The following is a 22,952-nucleotide window of genomic DNA, read 5'->3' as shown; positions in this document are numbered from 1 at the left end:
TTACCCTAAAAGGGCCAGGGTCTCCTATTGCATCCTGGGTCATTTATAGTTATCCTGGCCACTGGACCTAGATGGTTCTGGAGGAGAAAGTGAGGCTGGTGACCTTGCACAGCCCTCCCTCACTCAAATCAAAGCCAACTGAAAGTCATGTCACCATTTCCCTGATGTCATGGTCCTCTTCAAAAACAAAGGATAAATACAACAACATACATATATGTATATATATATGTATATATATATATACATACACACATACATACATACACATATATACATATACACATACATAAAATCTAAGTGGAAGTTAGTTTTAGAGGGAAGTCACTAGAAAGTAAGAGGAACTAGGAAAAGCCTCCTATTACAGAAGGTGGTATTTGAATTGAGTCTTGAAGGAAGCCAGGGAAATTTAGTTGCTGGGATGTGAGATGTGAGGAGAGAGGATTCCAGAAATGGAGGATAGTCATGGGTCTGGAGATGGAGTATTGTATATGAGGAACAGCAAGTAGGACAGCATCACTGAATCATGGAATATGTAAAGGGGTAATACCAGATTAAACAGACTGGAAAGATATGGAGAGACCAGGTGGGGAAGGGCTTTAAATACCAAACAAAGGATTTTGCATTTGATCCTGGAGGTTATAGGAAGCCGCTGGAGTTAATTAAGTAGGAGGCCGTGGGGCCATGATCAGACCTGTGGTTTGGGAAAAATCACTTTGGCAGCTGAGAGGAAGATGGATTGTAATAGGGAAACTTGAGTCAGGGGGAGCAACCAGAAGGTTGTTGTAATAGTTGAGGGCTGTGGTCTGCCCTAGGTGACCTCTATAATGCTTTTCATCTCTTCATTTATGATCTATAATTCTATGGCTTCATCTTATTAAATTCTTATTCCATGTCTTCCTATAGATTTTCTACAGAAGGTCCATCCAAAGCTTTGAAGGTCTTCCTATAAAAAATAATTGTAATAGAAAACAATATGCCTATAATACTTGGTATTTATATAGCACTTAAAGGTTTGCAAAATGCTTTACATGATGTTATATCATTTGCTTTCCAGATCTTTAAAATTACACGGGCACCAGTATAGTTTGTGTCTTTCCATCTATTATCCTTTACAAAAGATTGATTTGCTCATTTATTTCCCTTTTACAAATCACTTTGGTAATAACTTTTACCCATCTTTGTATACAACAGTTTATTTATGCCCACCAGAATGTATCTATTGTCCTTTGGGTGGCTTGCAACATGAATTCTTTGGAAAGTGTGGTATCTATGATTTATGGCCATGTAGCATTCCCAGAAGAATAGGGATAATATATAATGATTGGAGTTGTGTTTTTATTGACATTGGAGTTCCCAGATGAAGAAATTCCCTCTACCAATGCAAGTCAATACCTTCTCTGAAATTCAGTCTTCAAGATTTGCCTAGATCAGTATAAGTTTAAATGACTTGCCCACTGTCATACAGCCAGTAGGTGTCAGAGATGGGCCTTAAACTGAAGTCTTCCTCATTCCAAGGCCAGCTCTCTATCTATGCCTCATGATACCTGGTAGACTACTGTTTGTTTATTTTTTTTTTTTCAATTGAAAACTGTGCAATTTCTCAAAAGCAATCCAACCCTCTCTCAATTCTATTCAACTTTGGGTCTATTTCATTTGCATTGCCTGTATATTTTGAAGCAGTACAGTCCATCTGTCCAACTGGACAATAGACATTTGATATCCGCTTAACTTTTCCTGTATGTATTGTTCAGTAAAGCTTTTTTGTGTGTTTATGAATCTCATTTATGAGGCCCTGTGGTTTTCCAGGACTTGATGCAATCAACACAATGTCCTTTGCAAACAGGAACATAACTGGCAGACTTTACCATCTATACTAAATCATTCTTTTCTATGCACTTTTAAAATCCTCTGACTTTTAAAGCCCTTCATAACCTGGTCCCTCCCTGTATTTCCTGTCTTTTTACACCTTACTCTTCTCCAAGTACTTTGTAATCCAATGACACTGGCCTCTTTGCTGTTCCTTGCACATGGCACTCTGTTTTCTAATTCCATGCATTTTCACTGGCTGACCATCACTGGAGTGTTTTTCCTCCTCATCCCTACCTCCTGGCTTCCTTCAAGTCTCAGCTAAAATCTCATACTTGACCAGAAGTCTTTTCTAATTCCCTTTAATGCTAGGACCTTCTCTCTAAGATTATCTTCAATTTATCCTCTATATATCTTGTTTGCACATAATTGTTTTATCTCCTCCATTAGATTATGAAGTTCTTGAGAACAGGAACTCTTTTTCCACACCTTTTTATTTGTATCCTTAGCCTTTAGCACATACAGTAGATGCTTAATAAATGCTTGTTAACTTGATCTGACTTGACTCTGTGTTGGGTAGCTTCCATAATAGTAGTAAACGCTTTTGCTCAAAGTGTGTCACTTTATTTTATGCCTCACTCCATATTAAAAATCTGAGAAATCTTGAAAAAAATCTTGAAAAAAAGTAAACTTTGATATAGTAGCTATCACAGAATTTTGTATGATCTTGCCATATGTATGCGATAAAACTTTTTTGAAGGAGAGTCTCTAAGGTTTCATTTTGCTCTACAGAATAACATGCTTTCTTATGGCTAACATAATAAACAGAGGCATATTATGTTCATTCTCTGCTCCTTTTCTACTCATCAAATAGCTAAAGATTTGATCTGTTATAAAATAAGATTTTCAAAAGGCTTCCTGTTTCCTCCTCTTATTTTAGAAAGTCCTGGATACACATGCAAATCATTATCTTAAATTTTTTTGTAGTGATAGAAAAGTAGGCATATGGGAAAGTTATCATCTGCCTTGCAATTTTGTCTTCCAGTCCTCCATCTGCCCTACTACTGTGCCCTAAGGACCACCCTACCATTCACCCTACTTTTGCATCCTAAGGATAATTGAGACTTTCAATCTGCCCTGTAGCTGAACCCTCCTATATGTATGTATATATATATTTATCTATCTGTGTGTATGTATTGTGTATGTATATATATATATATATATATATATATATATATATATATATGTGTGTGTGTGTGTATGTGTACATATATGGATTAAGTGCTTATACTACATGGCAGGCACTGTGCTAAGCACTAGAAATACAAACACAAACTAAAAAGACAGTCTCTACTTACAAAGAGATTACAATTGAAAATAAGAAGACAATATTTCAAGGAGAAAGTGGAAAGTGGGGGTAGGGTGGTATGGAGAGAAAATACCTTCACTCATATTCACTACTTTCAAGGATAAGGAGAAATCTGGAGAATGAAGAATGAAGGACAGAGTGAAGCTTGGGCATGAAATGGTGATCCATGCCAGGGACTGACTCACCAGTGAGAAGAAAAGGCTACAAGACAGAAGCATGTTCAGGGCAAGAAGGCTTGTCTTGGAGGTAGAGAAGTCTGGAGAATGAGGAGTGCACCTGGGAAATCATTCATTAATTCAGCTATTCTTGGGTTGGTAGTTATTGATACCTTCTCAATTGCCTTTTCAAAGATATTATCTGTAATTTTTTTCTCCAGTTTTGCATGCTTTCAGGTGTCTTGAAGATTGGTCTATAACTGGCCTAAAATTGTGTTAGCTTCAAAACAAAACTCTTTTGTTTATTCTTGTTATGATCCAGATACTCTGTCCATCACCACTTTTTTTCCTTTAGCACCATTTCCATTTCTCATTAGGGACTAAAATGTTAGATCTCAGAAATAGTGACTTCATTTTCGCTGGTAAAGAAAATAGTTTGCTATAGTATTATTGACATATCTTTTAATTTTAGGGGCCTACTTCTTGTCCTCCTTCCAGATTTGTCTTGAAATGCTCTTGAGATGATCTAGATTAATTGGGTTTCACACCACTCTTTCTTCAAAGTCCTTTTTCCTAGCTCTCAATGGTGTATGAAGTTATATTCCTCATAATCATCCACCATCCTATTTTGTAATGTCTTGTAAATGAATTTATATCCCAATCCAATGTCACTATCAGCTGCCATGTTTCTACTTTTAGCAAGGATCTGAAATATTTGTAAGTTTATATGGTTTCTAGTTTTTTGACCTCCTTGTGGTGGTTATTTTGTATCAGTTAAATTCTATAGGAAATGGTGATAATTTTTTACAAAATCTGTTTCCCTATCCATTTTCCATTTTTTTGCATCAACAACATGGTTGAGAAGGTCAAGTGTAAGCTGTTTTACATCTTACAGTTTTTTTATTTTTGTCCTTTAGAATTCAGTATTAATCTAGTAAACTGATGGTTTGACTTTGAATGAACAGCTGATTTTGATAACTTCCCACATCGGTTAATTCCCATTTTTTTTGGTGATGCTATCTGATGGTGACCATGTCCAACACTTTGATTCTCTTCTTAAAGAAAGTGTTCATGACACTTATGTGAAGGCTTACGGGAAGTCTACAAGCCTTTGGTCTCTTTTTTTTCTTAATATTGGGTCACAATGTCCTACATTGTTTTTGAGATCTTTCATTATGTTCAGATTATTTTAGCATTGAAGTTACAAATATTAAAGTATATATTTATTTGAGGGGCACATGAATCATATTTATCTCTATGGTGGTCTTTTTACTTATGCTCATTATTAATACTACAATATCAAATTGCCGAGTGTCGCATAAAGTGTTTTTTGTTGCCTTTAGATTCCTAGTAAAATCAAATGTACCAACTTTTTCATTTACTTTTCTAGAGATAATCAGTCTTTCATTTACCTATAACTTCTTTTTAACCTCTGGTTTCAATTACTGTGAGAGTGTCACCATCAATATTCATTGCTTCCAGGAGTATGTCAACTTGTTGGATGATTTCATATCATATCATAACCAAAAACTAAATTGACATCTGCAGGTGGTCTAAAACTATGTAAAAATTACAAAATACCCGTTGTCCCTTCTTGACCCTTTCCCTCAATCTATCATCATCATTTAAGAAGAAGAAGGGGGTTTTCATAGGCTGAAGAATTGTTTCGTATTTTTCTTTGTTACATAGAATGTCAAGGATAAAAAACCCATAACCAAAGGGCCACCACAAATAGGTAATGAGCTTCTCTGTACTTAGCTAGGTCAGACCTTAGGGAAAAAGGCAAAGTCTAGCTCTGGGAACATACTTATAACCCTTCTATAATTTTCAACTTTTAAAGCCTTCACTCTATTTAACCTTTGAAAAATGTAGGACCACCAATTGCTACTCAATAAATGACCTCAATCTATGTCATGGTGCTAGGATGTTCATTTCATTGCAACTTCAAGAGAAGAAAAAGTCAAAAGAGGTAACATGGTATTGTGGAAAATGTGAGAGGCTTGGAGCCAAAAGAAATCTGGCTCTCGATACCTGTTCTTACACTTATTGGATATGTGATCAACTGAGTCATTTATTCTTTCTCAACCTGAATTTTCTCTCGTAAAGAGGGGAGGATGAACAATATTTGGACTCCTTATCTCATTGGTTTGTCATAAGTACTTAGTAAGCCTTAAAGTACTAAAGAAATGTGAGTTCTTTTAATAGCATTGATTGTCATTCAGGAAAATACTGTTCAGTTGGTAATTCAGCATACAACTTTAAAAAATGTAGTACCTTTCATTATTACCATTGTTATAATTACTATGATTACTTTTACTCCAATACTTTGAAGGATCTACCCATCAAACCTATTGATACATCTTTCTTCCAGATGTAGCTTCCAGCTCATTCATGCCTTTTTAATCCTCTTTATGTCCCTGCCTGTACATGTCCTTCCATAAATCCCTCATAGGGAATCTGCCCATTATTTTGGGTAACATGCTGCACCTATACATAATCATAATGCAGTCATAAAGACCAGGGTCACCCTCAATTATAATTCTTTTAAGGATGTTGTGGCTAATGATTTTTAGCCATATAGTATCATTTGGAAAGTATTACATTGAAAAGATTAACATTCATGTCAGAGAAAAGCTTGAAGTCATTCAAAGTACAGTCCATGGCTACTACATTATTTCTCTGCTTTCCACGATCTCAGATCTTTTTGGTGTGGGTATTTCCTCCAGTGGTACAGATAGCAACCCATTCCCATATCCTATAACACTGATATCCATGCCCTCACAATCACAATGATCTACCCAATGTCCTAGAGGTCTTTGTCTAGGAATAAATGAATGGATGGGAGAGAAAGAGTACCCATGCAGGAAAGGATTTCTGGTGAGGAAGTGGAGAAGGACTGAGAATAAGTTGAACCCAACACAAAGTGAACATGAATGAGATAACTCATGAAACTATGGTCTGGCAGAAGGACTCACCAATCAGGAGAATGAAACTAAGATGAACAGTAGAAATGGTACTAGAAAATATGAAGATGGAAGGGCAGCTACACTGAAACAAGTAAATACACAAGGAAAAGAGCTATATTGTGAGGAAGAGGCATACTAGATTTATACAGGAAATGTATGATGAGAAAAGGAAGTGGTATAGTCATATCAGCAGCGACGGATAGGAGATTCCAAACACTGTACAGGTGTCCCCAGAAAGTCAAAAGATTTCTTCTCACCACTAGACTTGCCATCCAGACTAAAGATCATGCCATGGAAAAGTTAACTCTTTAAGGTCCTGAACTCCCACTCAGGGGCCCTGATTTCCTGATTGATGAGGCACATAGTAATGCTTGATAAATGCTTGTTAACTAACTATGGTTAACTTGTTGATGCCTCAAGTGGCTCACTATATCCATGAGGCCTTGCCATGCCTCATTTTGTCAAAGTGTGTACCCCTTTTGCCCCGTCCTTTGCTTTCCAGTTCTGAGAACATAATCAAATAAATACTACAATTGATACTAGAAAATGTGCATTAATCTACTCTCCTATGGCTCCTCTCACCATCCCTATAATTTTCTAGTCAAAATACCTCTCCCTGGCCACCATTCCTTTATATATGTATATAATATACTCCTATAGAATGTAATTTCCTTGAGAATAGGGACTAGCTTCACCTTCAGTTTTGCATTTGTATCCCCTGTATTTTGCATGGGGCTTGACATATAGGACTTAATACATTATCCATCTATCACTTATCTAATTATTTATCATTATCTAACTATCTATCATCTGGGTCCTTCTCAGGACTCATCCACTTTTGATGACCATCTGGCACCCAACTCTCATTTGCTGTAAAATGGGCAATGACCACAGCCCAGTAAAACCATCTTGGTAGACAGGCTAAACCAGGCTGAGAGAAACCAACGAGTCTCAGACCTGTTGGTGAATTAGAGAGGTGTCTACTCCAAGCAAGTGAACACTTCCCCTCTTGGAATAGGCAGATGAGGACAATTTGTTCCAATGGTCATGAAGGTGGCTGAAGCAAGTGCTGTGGAACACAAAGTTTGGTTAGACATCAAAAATGCAAAGGTGGTCCACTGCATCCTGTGCCATCACCACTGGTCTTGACTTTTGTCTTGCCATTAGAATTTGATGACTCTGGAAGAGAGTAAGGCTTTGTTTAGCTCTGCCCCACTTAAATCCAGTTCATGCATGAGTTAAGACATCACCCCATGATGTCATTGGTCCTCTTCAAAAATGAAGGACAAGCAAGAATAGCAGCATCTATCATTTACTTACCTACCTATATCTCCATCTACCATCTATCTATCTAGTGCCTGTCAATCTAACTACTTATCTATTATTTATCAAGGGCAGCTAGGTGGTGCAGTGGATAGAGCACCAGTGCAGGAGTCAAGAGGACCTGAGTTCAAATCTTACCTCAAACACTTGACACTCACTAGCTGTGTGACCTTGAGCAAGTCACTTAACCCCAATTGCCTCATCCTGGGTCATCTCCAGTCATCCTGATGAATATCTGGTCACTGGATTCAGATGGCTCTGGAGGAGAAGTGAGGCTGGTGACCTGCATAGCCCTCCCTCACTCAAAACAAAGTCAAGTGTAAGTCATGTCATCATTTCTCTGATGGCATAGTCTTCTTTGACAACGAAGGAGGAACACACACTTATTATCCACCTATCAATCTTACACTTATTTGTCCATCTCTTATATACCCATTATGGGAGTGAAATTTAGAGACCAAAGTGATAGTTCTATAATCATTGATAATAAAATATTCTTTATGAAAACTCTATCAGATAGTTTGATGTGCTTGTTATCCTCCTTCCAGTTTCATGTAAAAACACTCTCAAGGTGATCTGACTTAGCTGGTTTTCATATCAAGTTTTCTGCAGACGCGAGATCTACCTCTTCTTGCTGTTTTGTAGGCAATACCAGTAGTATTGTCCGATTTTACAGATGAGGAAACCGAGGCTTAAGGAAATCAAGTCTGAGCTACCCAGGACCATGCAGCAGACAAGCAACAGAACCAGAACTAAAACTCAGATGTTCTGGGTTTCTCAGTCCAGTGCTCTTTGAGCAATTTCTTCCTGCTCTGTGAATCTGAATAGTGAAAAACCTTTCTCTCCATGGGAGCAGGAAAATAAAAACATCTTTTAGCCTCTTTTAACAACCATTCAAAATCCCTTAAAGTGAAAGTACATGTTATTTGTCTTTGGCAAATCAAACAAACAAAATTCCTTTGATCTTTAGGAAACCCTTTCTTGTGGAGGTAACATTCTGCCTGACTTTTATGTTTGAGCATTCATTGTATACTTAATTATTTGTAAAAGTTTTGTTTTAAATTATTAAACCTTTTCAGTATTTAAGATAAACATGGACATGTTTTGTTAAAGATTAAAAATAAGTTTCACAAAACCTGCAAATTGTGGCAAAGATAATAATACCACAGAGGGGGTCGATATGTTCCAAAACATAATTCTCTTGGGACTGCTCTGGTTCATTAGAATATTTGTTCTGCAAAGCTTCAGGAAATCCCTGACTCTAACCCACCCTTTCCTGAAACTGGTGAAAGTATTAAAAAAAATTACCATTAAGAAGAAGAAACTCAACACGCTGCTGGAGCAGGACTTGTGCATCCTTTGGGAAGCTCCTTCTTGCTCTTAGGATCTATTGATTTGAAACTTGCCATCTTGAATGGCTCTGAAGCAAAGGGAAATGGTTTGGTCAAAAACACGAGTCCAATTAATTTTTAAAATGCCTTTTCAGCATCTCAGGCACTGGAGAAACATACAAAAGATTTCTTTGAGATGTCAGTTTAAAGTATTTTCTCAATTCTTTCTCAATAAGAATAGAACTTTCTCTTACTTCAGACCAGAGCTGGGACACATGAGAGAGCTTGTTCCTCCTGCATGAGCATAGATCAAAAACTATATGGAACTTAAATAACCATCTAGTGTAATCTCCTCATTTTCTAAACTGAGATCTAGCAGTGTTAAGTGATTCACCCAAGGACACAGAAGCAGTTAGAATCAAGGGCAGAATTTGAGCCTTGGTCTTCAGATTCCAGAGTATTCTTTCTCCTGTAGTCTGATGGAAGCTTTCAGTCTTCACTGTAACACATTTGACTTAGCAGGAAAGAAAAGTTAGTATCATGGGGAGTAACATCTTCTGGCATTAAAAATGTGTGTTTATAAAAATTATATTAAATTAAAATATTACTTGTTATACCCTTGTATGTAGTGCTTTAAATATTTTCTACTTTTAGTACCTTCTCTGCCTCTCACTACTATTTTGTTTTGGTGGGGACCTGACATCAAATAAAGCCTCCACTTTACGCAGGAGTACCTATTGGTGACTTTTAAAATAAACATCTGAAATTTCCTGAAGTCTGAATTTTCACTTGCTCTTCCATCTTCTTCTTTCCTTTCCAACATAATGCCAGTTTTTTACTCCCTTTTACTAGTGGAAAGGTAGTCTAAGACATGAGAGAAATTTCATCAGTCAGTCAGTAGGTGGAGTTCAATAGCCATGCCTCTTACTGCTTTTTAAATCAGAAATATAAAAGTTAAAGGTATGAGAAGTCGAAAGTAACTTGTATAATCTATTGCCTTGTGGAGAAAACTCCATGGAGAAGAGAGAACTGGCCTGGAATTCAGGAAACATGAGTTTCTGTTTCTCCCTTAGCTGTTTACTTCTTTGGAAATAGGAATAAGTCTCTTAACTTTGGTTCCTCACTTGTAACAGGAATAAAGTCTGCCCCAGCCTGTTTAATATTGGAAGAACTAAATCCTACTTTAGAGAAAGATCTTACTATGGCAAAATTCCAAACATACTAGGATAGTTTGTCGAGAATAAAAAAGAGCATAGGTATATGATACACACACACACACACACACACACACAAACTGATGTAATATTTAGGATTGCAGTGGCCCTCTAATTGTACTTGTCCTACCCTTTGTTCAATACTGGAAATATTCTCTATAGGACTAATGGAATTTCAAGATCACACCAAGCACTGTGTTCTGTTGTTTCTATAAGGGAAGTATATGGTACAGTGGGTGGGTGGACTTATCTTAGAAGTCAGGAAAGCATGGGTTTAAATCCTGCCTCTGACATCTACTAGCTTCATGACCATGGCCAAGTCACTTAAGATTTCAGTTTCTAAGGGAACTCTGTAGGACCATAAGCTACAGATGAATTGACTATTAACACCATAGAGGAAGTTTTCTCAGTAGAAGACATTTCTATAACAGGAGCTTCCTGTACTGATGAAATCATAGGTCAGTACCTAAATGAATGAATGGATATAGCCGGAGATTATCAGGAAAACCCTAATAAATTTGACAAGTCTCATAATCAACTTGATGAGATTACATGGCATGTACCTATATTAGAAGATGGCATTAGACATGTTCAATAGCCCTTTGTTGAGAAGACCCAAACTCTTCTGATATATACACAGAGACTAGGGCTTTTTCCTGCCCATTTATTGACTGGGACCTGGGAGAACAGACTCTTGTTAGAGGAATTCACCCTCCCTGTGGTCTAGAAGTGAGTTGTGAAACAGCTGTACTCCTTTATGCCTTAGAGTCAAGTCGACAAGCATTTTAAAGCACTTAGCAGGAGAGAGGTAGGAAACTTCTATCTCTTCCTCAAAATAATAGAAAATAGAAATTTGAATGAGAAGCACAGGTCATGTAGACGGGGCTTACTGAGGTTAGACTGAGACTGAAGTTTTTGGACCTCAAGTTCCTGAACAATTTCTTCTGCCAATTTCCTTTACTGAATATGAGTTGGACAAATCTGCCCAGAGGGAGAATGCCTTTATATCAAGCTTTTTGGGGGGTGAAGAGAATTCCCAAGAGAAGAATCTGGTAGCTAAAGGATTGTAGATATGCCATGGCTAGGCAGGAGATCTGGACCTTGCCAAATCTTCATAATTTCTTGGACAGTGTAAAACCCGGGTGAATGAGAAATAACTGTTCAGCAGTCTCACAAAGGGTCTTTGCCTTTGAGATATTGTTCAGTCATTTTCAGTTGTGTCAAACTCTTCATGACCCCAGTTAGGGTTTTCTTGGCAAAGATACTGGAGTGGTCTGTTATTTCTTTCTCCAGCTCATTTTATAGATGAGGAATCTGAGGCAAACAGAGTTAAATGACTTAACCAGGGACACACAACTAGTAAGTGTCCGAGGCCAGATTTAAACTCAAGAAGATGAATCTTCCTGACTCCAGGCCTAGTATTCTATCCACTGAACCACCTAGCTATCCTTCCTTCTAAATATCGGTAGAATGAGCATAGGGGCAGCTAGGTGGTGTAGTGGATAGAACACCAGTGCAGGAGTCAGGAAGACCTGAGTTCAAATCTCACCTCAGACACTTGACACTCACTAGCCATGTGACCTTGGGCAAGTCACTTAACCCCCATTGCCTCATCCTGGGTCATCATCCTGATGAATATCTGGTCACTGGGTTCAGATGACTCTGGAGGAGAAGTGAGGCTGGTGACCTGCACAGCCCTGCCTCACTCCAAAAAGCAAAGTCAAGTGCAAGTCATGTCATTATTTCTCCGATGGCATGGTCTTCTACAGCAATGAAGGATGATCACATAATGAGCATAACAGGCTATTTTAAATGTTTTATGTTTGCTAACTTTTTTCATACATTCATTTTGACTCATATACATTTTGTGGTATAGAGGAAATACAAGGCTATAATATACCTGATGCCCATATTGTACATCTAGTGCTTTTATGAGGGGATCTTTTTTTATACATTTGGGATATTTAGACATTAGGCATAGCCAAACTTAGTGATTTTCAACAAATTTTTACTCTGGGATAAGGGCAAAGTCAGAGACGCTACTCCCCTGGGAGAGTTAAGACTTAGGACTAGACCCAGGTTTGTGTGTACCCAATATCCTCGGGAGACCTTTGGCCACTAGTAATATAAATAGCTTATGAAAATTTTAGAATTATTAATAGCTGTTCAGCAGATACTCTCCTAGCTCTAGTTCAGGGCTAGAAATATGCTCTGTAGGGACTAATGAAGTTTGAGGATCTGACGTTTCTGTAAGGAAGCAGCTAGAAAATGGATTAACTAAAGAAGTCAAATGTAAGTTTATTATACTCAGTTCCGGGTGGAATGTGATAGGTAATCAGAATGGAATGTTAGTGGGGCTCACTGGAATGAGCCTGAGTTATCTAGTTTCCCAGAAACACAAATTGATAATCAAGTTAAATGTAAAATTGTTATTTATATAGTGGTGTGGGGGAGTATATGAATGCAGACCTGACACAAAGAAATTTAAGCAAATTCATGTCCTGGAATTAGGGAACCCAACATCCTGTAAGGAATTAAGCTCAAAACAAATTAATTTAGGGTTGAATGAGATTGAATCTGATAAACAGGAACCCTTAGGTAGAGCTAGAATCCTAGAATCTTAGAGATCTTTTAAAACAGGTGTTAAATACACAGCTGAATCAGATTAAAATGTAATTGGGAAATATTTAACAAAATAAGTAAAAATTCAGTAAAATATAAACAACATTAAATTTTAAAACTGTCAATCTGTGACCTGTAGGGATTCTTATGTATAAATCAGTGGCTCCTCATTCTATTTGAGTTTGACCCCATTGGTCTAGACCAGCTCTCCTCTCAGTACTGAATGTTTTCGTTTTTATATCCTAGCATCTAACACAGTGTCCAACACATAACAGACACTTAATAAATCCTTGTTGAATTGAGTCTTGAGAGATGATCTTCTAAGCCTTCTTAATCTTCCTGATATTTGTTCCATGGAACTTCAGATAAATGAATGAATATGAGGAACTTTCTACCTTGTAACATTCCCCTTTTCATTGTCAGGCAACATCTTTTGGGACAAGGATCCTAGGACCATAGTTTTGGAGCTAGGATCTTACACATTTCTTCCTTTATATTGCTGTGATATTTCTTTCCCTCTAATTTTTTCTCATTGGTCCTATTTCTCCCTTTTGGAACACTGAAGAGTAAATTCTTTCCTTCCTTATGTCTATATTTCAGTAGTTGCAAAGAAGCCTCATTCATTGATGTAGAGATTGCCTCCCCCAGCACAGCTCAGCCTCAGTTAATTGTCTCAGTGTGGGAGTGGCTTAAAATATTCATCACCTATTAGTCAACCTCTCTGGTGCTGAGCTTTCATGTTTGAAGACCACTTTGTTGTTGTTGAGTCGTTTTTCAGCAGTGTCTGACTTTTTGTGACCCCATTTAGGATTTTCTTGGCAAAGATTGGAATGCTTTGCCATTTCCTTCTCCAGCTCATTTTACAGATGAGAAACTGAGGTTAAATGGCTTGGCCAGGGGCACACAGCTAATAAGTGTCTGAGACCAGATTTGAACTCAGGAAGATGAGACTTCCTTTCCTAACTGTAAGACACAGTACTCCATCCACTGTGCCACCTAGCTCACCTATTGGAAGACCACCATGTATTTCATTTAGGACTCATGTTTATTTGCCTCCACCTCCCAGTTCCTAAAAATGCTCCTCAAGTAATATTCTCATCTAAATTCAATACGCATTTATTAAGTGGCTGAAATATTCTGATCAGATTAGGTCCATTCCTTCAGGGTGAAAAAGGAATGAAGTAAAGGCTGAAACAACTAGACTGAGAACCAAAGCTTTGTCATGATGCGTGCAATTCAGAGGTGCTTTAGGGCAACACACTAGAGAGGCAGAGATTCAGAGGACCCAGATCCTGGCTGAACTTAACAAAAGGGTCCCAGTTTGCCATATCACCGATTGATTTATATCTTTACTGTGTCTTTTATTTTAATACCAGCAAATGATCTATGAAGGACAATCTAGAGTAGTGGATAAAGAGAGAGTTATCCTTGGAGTCAGGAAACATGGGTTCAATATTCATCTCTGGTGCTTATTGACTGTGTGCTCCAAGGTAAGTGACTTAACCTCTCAGTGATAGAGGCAACTCTCTAAGACTGATAGTTGCAGAAGAGTTGCCAGTCTGCATTATTAGAAGGCCTCTTGTGACCTGCCAAAGCGGCCTATGGATGGTATGCTGTGTAGGCCTATATCTACCCTTCTACATTTTTTGCGGGACAGCCAAAATCCTTTGGTAGGTCCCAAGTGGTATGTGGTCATATGCTGTGCAGGCCTGTTAGACTATGTGTGTAAGTGAGTGTGTGTATGAACTAATAGCCAATGGAGTCAGGACAAGTTTGGCCACCCACTTCAGCATCATTAAAGTACTTTGCAAAACTTAAAGTGCTGTGTAAATGTTGGCTATTATTATGATTTCTCATAGAATCATAGACTCTTTGAGTTGGAGAAAACAGTAGAAATCATCATTTTCCCTTGAGTTCAGAGGGTAAGGTAGCCATTATCCTTACCATGGCTAACATCAGCATCTGTGTCTTTGATTTAATTCTCTAGGACTTTGTTTCATCAATCATAAATATGCATCTTCAATTTTTTTCTCTTTTTCTCTCTCCCCCCCCCCCCACTTCCTCTCTTCTGGCGCCTTCTTTTTCTGAGGAAAGCATGCTCAGATCTTCCTCAACCTAAAAATATATTCTCTTGACCCTACCCCCCCCCCCAAACTATCCTACTATCTTCCTCTTCTTCTTTACTGCCAAACTTCTAGGAAGAGGAATCTATGCTAGCTGCCTCCACTTCCTTCCTCTCCACCCATTTGTTTCCTCAGCCTCTTAAAATCTGGCATCCACCTCCCACATTTGACTGAAATTTCTCTCTTCAAGGTCACTAATGCCCTTCTTTAGCCAAAACCAATGGGCTTCTTTTTTCAGTCAACATCCTCCTTGACCTCTCTGCAATATTTGAGACAGGAGGCTTTCTTGATACTTTTGAAAGTAGTTATGGAGTAACTAAGGAATTCAACAAGCAGCATTTATTCATTACTTCCAAGCGCTTATACTGTGCTGGGTGTAGAATATAAAAAGACAAAGATACAGAAACAGTCCTTGCCACCATGGAGTTCATGTGATTTGGGGGAGTGGAGATGGGAGAGAACAATATGTACCCAATTAATACAAAGCATATAAAAGGTCAAGTCAATTTGTGAGAGATGGCAAAAGCAACTGGGGGTATGATCAAAATCATCTGGGAAGTGGCAGATGAGTAAGAAAGCAAAGGATTCTATAAGGCAGACATGAGGAGGTAGGGGCATTTCAAGCATGGGGACAGTCTATGCAAAGGCATAGAAAGTTGAATGACAAGAGAAAGGGAGTAGTTTGAAGGTGGAAAAATTAGAACCAATGGATTAATATTTAAAGTAAGAAAGATGTTGTCTAAATATAAGGAAGAGTTAGCATGGCATAGTGAAATTTGCAGTCAGAGGAAAAGGATCTAAATTCCTACTTTACTTACTGTGTGACTTTAGGCAAGTTGTTTTACCTCCCTCCACCTCAGTTTCCTCATCTGTAAAATGAAGGAGATGGACCACTTGATCTCCAAGGTTGAAGGTCTGACCAAATCCTCTCCCTATTCAATGGTTCCCAGTTACCTCCTGGATCAAGTATGAAATCCTCTTTTTTAGCTTTTTAAGACTTTCATAACATAGCTTCTTTCTTATCTTTGCAGTTTTCTTATTTCCCTCCATGTATTTTGGAGCCTAGTGACATTGGCCTCTTGGGTACTCCTCACATAGAACACCATCTCCTGACTCCATATTTTGCATGGGGCTATCCCCTATGCCATAATTCTCTCCCTCCTATCTCCACCTCCTATCTTTCCTGACTTACTTCAGGTCTCAGCTAAAATCCTGCCCCCTGGAAGAAGCCTTTTCCAATCTCCCTTAATCTTAGCTCCTTCCATCTTGTATCTACGTTGTTTGTACACAGTTGTTTTTCCATGTTGTCTCCCCCATTAGAATATAAGCTCATCTACTATGGTGATGCCATAGCTTACCGGGAGGAGCAAGTCTTATGCCTGACTAGCAGGCTGCTTGTCCTCCTGTGGAGCTCGCGAGTAAAAGAATGAGGCGGGAGAGCGGGTCAGTAAGCAACTCCGATTTATTCAAGCAAGCACTCTGATTATATAGTCTCTGCCAGCCAGCCCAGTGAACCATGGTAACACACATAAACAAACCTGAAACTATAGAAATGAACACAAGCTGGAACTATAGTGACAACAGCAAACCAGGGGTGGGGCCGTCCCTTCCAGCACCATCTTGTTCACCCTTCTGTGCTCCGGACTCAGTTTACCTGATGTCCATCAGTGTAGTGTCCCAGATGATGTGGCGGTCAGCACCCCTTACACTCATCAAGGGATTGTATTTGTCAGATTTATGGAGAATGGGGAATTTATGGCAAACGAGATAAGAGAACATTACGAAGTTCAAAATGAATAATTTTGATTACATTAAACTGAAAAGTTTTTGCACGAACAAACCCAAGGCAACCAAGATTAGGAGTGAAGCAGAAAACTGGGAAAGAATTTTTACAACTAGGGTCTCTGATTAAGGCCTCACTTCTAAAATATATAGAGAACCAAGTCAAATTTATAAGAATACAAGTCATTTGGCAATCGATAAATGGTCAAAGAATGTGAACAAGAAGTTTTCAGAGGAAGAAATTAAAGTTTTCTATAGTCATATGAAAAAATGCTCCAAATCACTATTGATTAGAGAGATGCAAATCAAAACAACTCTGAGGTACCTATCAGATTGGCTAACAAGACAAAACAGGAAAATGACAAATGCTGGAGAAGGTGTGGGAGAGTTGGAACCCTAATTCGTTATTGGTGGAGCTATGAGCTGATCCAGCCATTTTGGAGAGCAACTTGGGACTATGTCCAAAGGGTTACAAAAATGTGTATAACCTTTGACCTAGCAATTCTGCATCTAGGTCTGTATCCCAAAGAGATCATAAAAATGGGAAAAGATCTCACATATACAAAAATATTTATAGCAGCTCTTTTTGTGGTGGCCAAGAACTGGAAATCAAGGGGATGCCTGTCAACTGGGGAATGGCTGAACAAGTTGTGGTGTATGAATATAATGGAATGCTATTGTGCTATAAGAAATGACGAACAGGCAGACTTCAGAAAAACCTGGAAAGACTTATATGAGCTGATGCTGAGTGAAAAGAGCAGTCAGGAGAACATTATACATGGTAACAGCCACAGTGTGTGAGGAATTTTTCTGGTAGATTTAGCCCTTTACAGCAGTGCAAGGACCTAAAATATTCCCAAAGGTCACTTGAGACAAAATGCCATCTACATCCAGAGAAAGAACTATAGAGTCGGAATGCAGAATGAAGACTATTTTCTCTTGTGTTATATTTTGTTTTGTTTAGGTTTTTCTCATAGTTTCTCCCATTCATATTTTAGTTCTTCTATGCAACATGACCAATGTGAAAATGTGTTTAATAAGAATGTACGTGTAGAACCCCTCCCAAAAGACACCAAGAATATGAACCCTTGGGAGAAGGAACTGTGACTGCTTTTCTTTGACTCCCCAGCACTTAGAACAGTGCCTGGAACATAAATGCTTGTTGGCTTGGCTTGACCTAGAAAAATACTTTCTAGGGTGAGGACTATTTATTCAACCTGGGTGAGTATAGCCAAGGGCACAATCATTTTTAGCAACAATAAATGCTGGGAAAATAAGTATCTCAGCTCTTTTTTTTAAAGGAAAAGAACAGATTATGGATGTTGTAAACCAACAATAACAAGCACTTATTAACACTTACTATGCACCAGGCACTGCAATCAAATCAGTGAGCTCAGTGTCCTCAGAACATTCTAGAATAACTTTGTTACTAGCACTGATTCCAAGAGCCAACAAGGTACATGGAACATAGCTTAGGACTAACGGTCCTGAGCCCCTACTATGGTTACAAATACTGTTCATGGGATTGTTGCATGTCATCATCTTTCCGGGTGTCATTTGCACAAGTCATAATTTTTTTTGGCCTTGGTTTCCTCATGAGAAGTGAGAGTTGGATACCTTTGTATCAGCAGAATGTAAACTATTTGAAGGCAGAGAATGATGGATGGTTTTAATTTGGTTTCATTTTGCTTTTATACTGTTGAAGGACAGCATCAACAGGAGTATCATGTTTGTTAAATGAGTGAAGGAACAAACGTATGAATGACGAAGGTCTCTTTCAGTTCAAAAATTCTTTAACTAAGAACAAGTACTGCCAGACTAGAATAGTGTCCCTTTTTGGTAGTTGGGGTATTCTGGGGAATACCACAGAATAATTTCAGCAAGTCATTTCAAAGTTTCTTACGTGCTCTATCCTAGTGATCAAGGTAGAAAAGTATAAGAGGCATGATAATAGATCATCAGATTTGTAGGTAGTTGAATGGAGTCACTGATTGTCTCCCTAACCTAGAAATTCTCTGTCTTTATCTCCTCTTCTTAGAAGCCTTAATTTCTTCAAGCTGACATTTTCTTTGTAAAGTTTTTCCTTATCACCTTAGTTGGACTTGAAATTAGGATTAAAATCCTGCCTCTGGAGTTTACTGTGTGAACCTGGGAAAATCACTGGATCTTTCAGTTTCCTTGAAAATGAGGATAATGTGAGTATTATATATGTATTAACCTCAAAAGGTTATTGTAAAGAAATAAAATAGTATCCATAATCTAAAATAAGGAAAAAGAAAGTATGAAAAATTAGGAAAAAAAATCCCAAACCACCACTTCTCCCAGTGGTATGGTAGTGTGGTGTGGTGCTGGAGAACGGGGTTGTTAGTCACTTTCCTTCCCCTCTTCCTCCCCCTCCTTTTGTGATCTACTTGACTTGGGCATGACTATCTCTATAGCTGTTCCATCCCATTCCTCCCCTATGAGAAAGCTTTTCTTTCAAACCAAGCCCAGGAAAATGGCAAAGGCCCCATCTCCATATTAGTCCAGTTGGCTACATATACTCCTACCCCCCAAACACTGCTGACTCACCCTAACATCTCTGATGATTCATGACAAACTTAACCTTCAGGTTATGTTTGTGATCTCAGAGAGTTAGGGATAAAATTGATATTCATAGTGGCTTATGAAATAAACATTTATTGGAGACTAAGTTGATAGTATCTATTCTTTCTATTTGTGACTTTAAGTTAAAAGCTTAACTCAAAATCCCAACAGCTCAGATTCACAAATAGAAAGTGCCAGGGACAGAAATTTAAAATGTCCAAAGTAGATATAGGAAGACAGTTTTTAGGAAAAAAATTAGTTATGTGGGGATGGAAGGGAAAAAGTGGTTTGGGCATAGAAAAGAACTGGAAACCAGACATACTTAGATCCAAATTTATGGCCCATATCTAAAATCTGCATGAAATTGAAGATTCACATTATTCCTTCCCAAAGAGAACAAATATTTGAACCATAGTTTAAATAAAACTTAAACTGAAGGAAAATGAACCCATGATGCATTAATTCATAACTTTATCTAAAATATAAATTTCTAAGCATTTTCTCTGGCAATTTTCCTTCCATATCATTAAAGCCATCCTTGTCTCCTAATTTGGGACCTACTGTGTTTAACCCTGAAAGCTTATTTTATTGGACTGGTTCATTTTCGTGTAAAAATCCTTTCATTCAGAAGACAGCTTCAACTGTGATACGAATTGTCTTTCTGCCAGTAACATTTTTAGCACACTGTGGACACTAGCATGTTAATGCATTTTCCATAGTTTGCTTTTTAAAAAAAATATGCAATTAAAAATTAAGTGTATTGACTAACTATATCAAAGTTTATGCAGACTTTGAATCTATGCAACTAAATCATTCTTTCAGAAGCAGTCCTTTTCATTTGGGACAATCAGACTCATAAACTATTGTTATTAACAGAGTTTTTTTTAAGAAAGGGGAGGAGTACAGGAAATATTGCATTGAAAGGAAAAAGTGATTTGATTTGAAAGGTTAATTATATCTCCCCTTCAGCTTACCAGTTTTTCCTCCTCCCCATGGGCACTAGGAGGGTGGAGTAAGTTTCCACTGGTGAGATGCTACAGAAAGAAAAATTATTCTTTACCTTATATCATCTTCCCTTTCTGAGAAGGTTGCTCTGCAAAGCTATGACTTTCAAGACTATCTTAGGTTTCTAAAGTTTTTAATAAACAAGTATGACAAATAATTAATAGCTAGCCTCTAGGGTGTATGGGTGTTCAAGGAAGACAAGTACCTTTGGTATGAGGGCTTGCTGAATCCTTTTCAGGGTTACTTATCTACCTTTGGTTTCTACCTGTCACTCAACTCTCACCTGTGGCTCCAAAAAGCTGAAACAGGTGCAGTGACCACAGCCCAGGAAATTGTCTTTTACTTTTACTTTAAAGTGACAGGCTACACCAGGTTGAGGTAACTGCTGGGCCACAAACATGTTGGTGGATTAGTGGGGTGTCTATCCCAGCAAATGAAAACTTCCCTTGCTGGAGTGGATAAATGAGAACAACTTGTTCCACTGGCCATAAAGTCACTAAAGCAGGTACTGTGGAATGCTTAGACATCAAAGGTGCCAAAGTCATTCACTACATCCTGGACCATTTTCAGTCATCCTGAGTTTTGTCTTACCACTAGAATTTGATGACTCTAGAAGAGAGAGTGAGGCTGATGACTCTGTGCAACTCTGCTCACACATGAGTGAAGACTTCACCTTGCAATGTCATTGATCCTCTTTGAAAATGGACAAATAACAACTAGCCTGTACACAGCACTTAAAGGTTCACAGAGCACTTCACTAATATTATTGCATTTTATCCTTATATAATATGCTATCATTATCCCCATTTTTACAGATGAGAAAACTGAGACAGACAGATGAAGTGATTTGTCCAGGGTCACACAGCTAATAAGTGAATAATACATGCCCATTCATAACAAACAATATCCTGTTTTCCACATAATCATCTGACACACTTATATACCTGAGAGAAGAGAAGAGAAGAAATTCAGGGTTTGCACCTGCCACCGTCCTCCCCAGCTCTCAGATACAAATCTCTTCACCATTAAGAGCAGCTGTGTATGTGCCTAGTGGGTCCAGTTCTATATCAGTCTGTTTTTGTTTTTGCATGCTTATACCTTGCCCATAGCTGCACATCTTTCAGATAAAAGGATCCTATTAAATGAAGGAGGTAGACATGAGCTTAGCTTCCCTACAATACATATGGCAAGGAAACAGTTATATATCTCCACTTAAACAGAAGTTACATTATTTTGGGATGTTTGCAAGAAGCATATATATAAGACACTTTATTGTTGCCTTAACTCCAAATATAATATGTACTCATCTGGAAGCTCAAAATAGCACTAGGCAGTCTAGGCAGAATGTAAGACCTCTCCAGACTAAGACAAAATTGCAGGGACAGAGAAGCATTGATTTCATCTGCATGATGGGATCATGCATGGTGTTGGTTGTACATACCATTGTAGCCTATTGATAGCAGACAGAAGCATAAAATGTGTCATGTTTATAGTATTTTTCATTCTCCCTTAGCATCCAGAAGAGTATAATATAATGAACATGTACTAAATAGACATTTGTTAAACAAGAGAATTAATTAGTTCTCCAAAATAAAATAATCTAAGAAAAGGGCTTCACTACCTAATCTTATGTTGACCTTTTAACCCCATCGACAAAGGAGAAAGTCTAGAAAAAGCCACGAATGAATGAATTAAACCTACTGATGATGTGTTCCACAATATGAGAATAACTGATTTATTACCTTTTAAGCTTTAGCCTAGATTAGTATTACTAGCTTTAAGTCACTGCATCAAAAGAAATAGAAAATATTTGACTAAAATCATTATAAGTCTTTTTATATTATATATTTAAAAATCATAGTTATTCATCTACATTGTTTAAGTCAGAATATGAATTGATCACTGTATTACTTATAATAAGCACTTTTGTGCTTTTGAGTTAGCCTTACTGAACCCATATGCCACATTGAAAATAGATTACTGGGGAGAGGTGGGGGGATGGAGCCAAGACGGCAGAGCAGAAAGACGGATCTGTAGGAACTCCCTCACATAGCCCATAAAATACCTGTAAAAAATGACTCTAAACAAATTCTAGAGCAGCAGAAGTCACAAAACAACAGTGTGAGAAAGATTTCCAGCCCAAGACAGCCTGAAAGGCTATTATACCAGGCATGGAATGGAGCACAGCCAAGCATGGGCCATGCATTGTGGCACAGACAGGACCTGGAACAAGTTTCAGGGAACCATCAATGGCAGCATTTCCCAGAAATTGCTCAACCTACAAACGCCAAAGACAACTTCAAAGGTCAGTGAGAAAGTTCCTTCACCCAGGAGAAGGGAAATGGTCTGGATCACCAACAGCATCTATTTTTGGAGCCCTCCCCCTAAAGCCCCTGGGGGAATTGCGTTTCTGATCTGAATCTCAGCTCTGAGCACAGCCCTGGGGTGAGGAGGAGCACTGTTGCGGTGGAGCTGGAGGCCATTGTAGAGAGGGAATTCTACTCACAGATTCTGGGCAGAAAAGTTTTTGGTTGCTCCCAGACTAGTGCACAGTCCAGGAAAGGGGTAAACTCCTCTCTCTTGATTATGTCAGTTTGGAAGAACTGAGAACTTACAGGTCCCCGGAGTATATTGTCTTCTTGACAAAAGACTTAAAAGCCATGTACCTGG

Source organism: Notamacropus eugenii, chromosome 5 (genome assembly GCF_028372415.1).
Source record: "Notamacropus eugenii isolate mMacEug1 chromosome 5, mMacEug1.pri_v2, whole genome shotgun sequence".
Classification (NCBI taxonomy): domain Eukaryota; kingdom Metazoa; phylum Chordata; class Mammalia; order Diprotodontia; family Macropodidae; genus Notamacropus; species Notamacropus eugenii.
Note: the sequence above shows the minus strand (reverse complement) of the source record.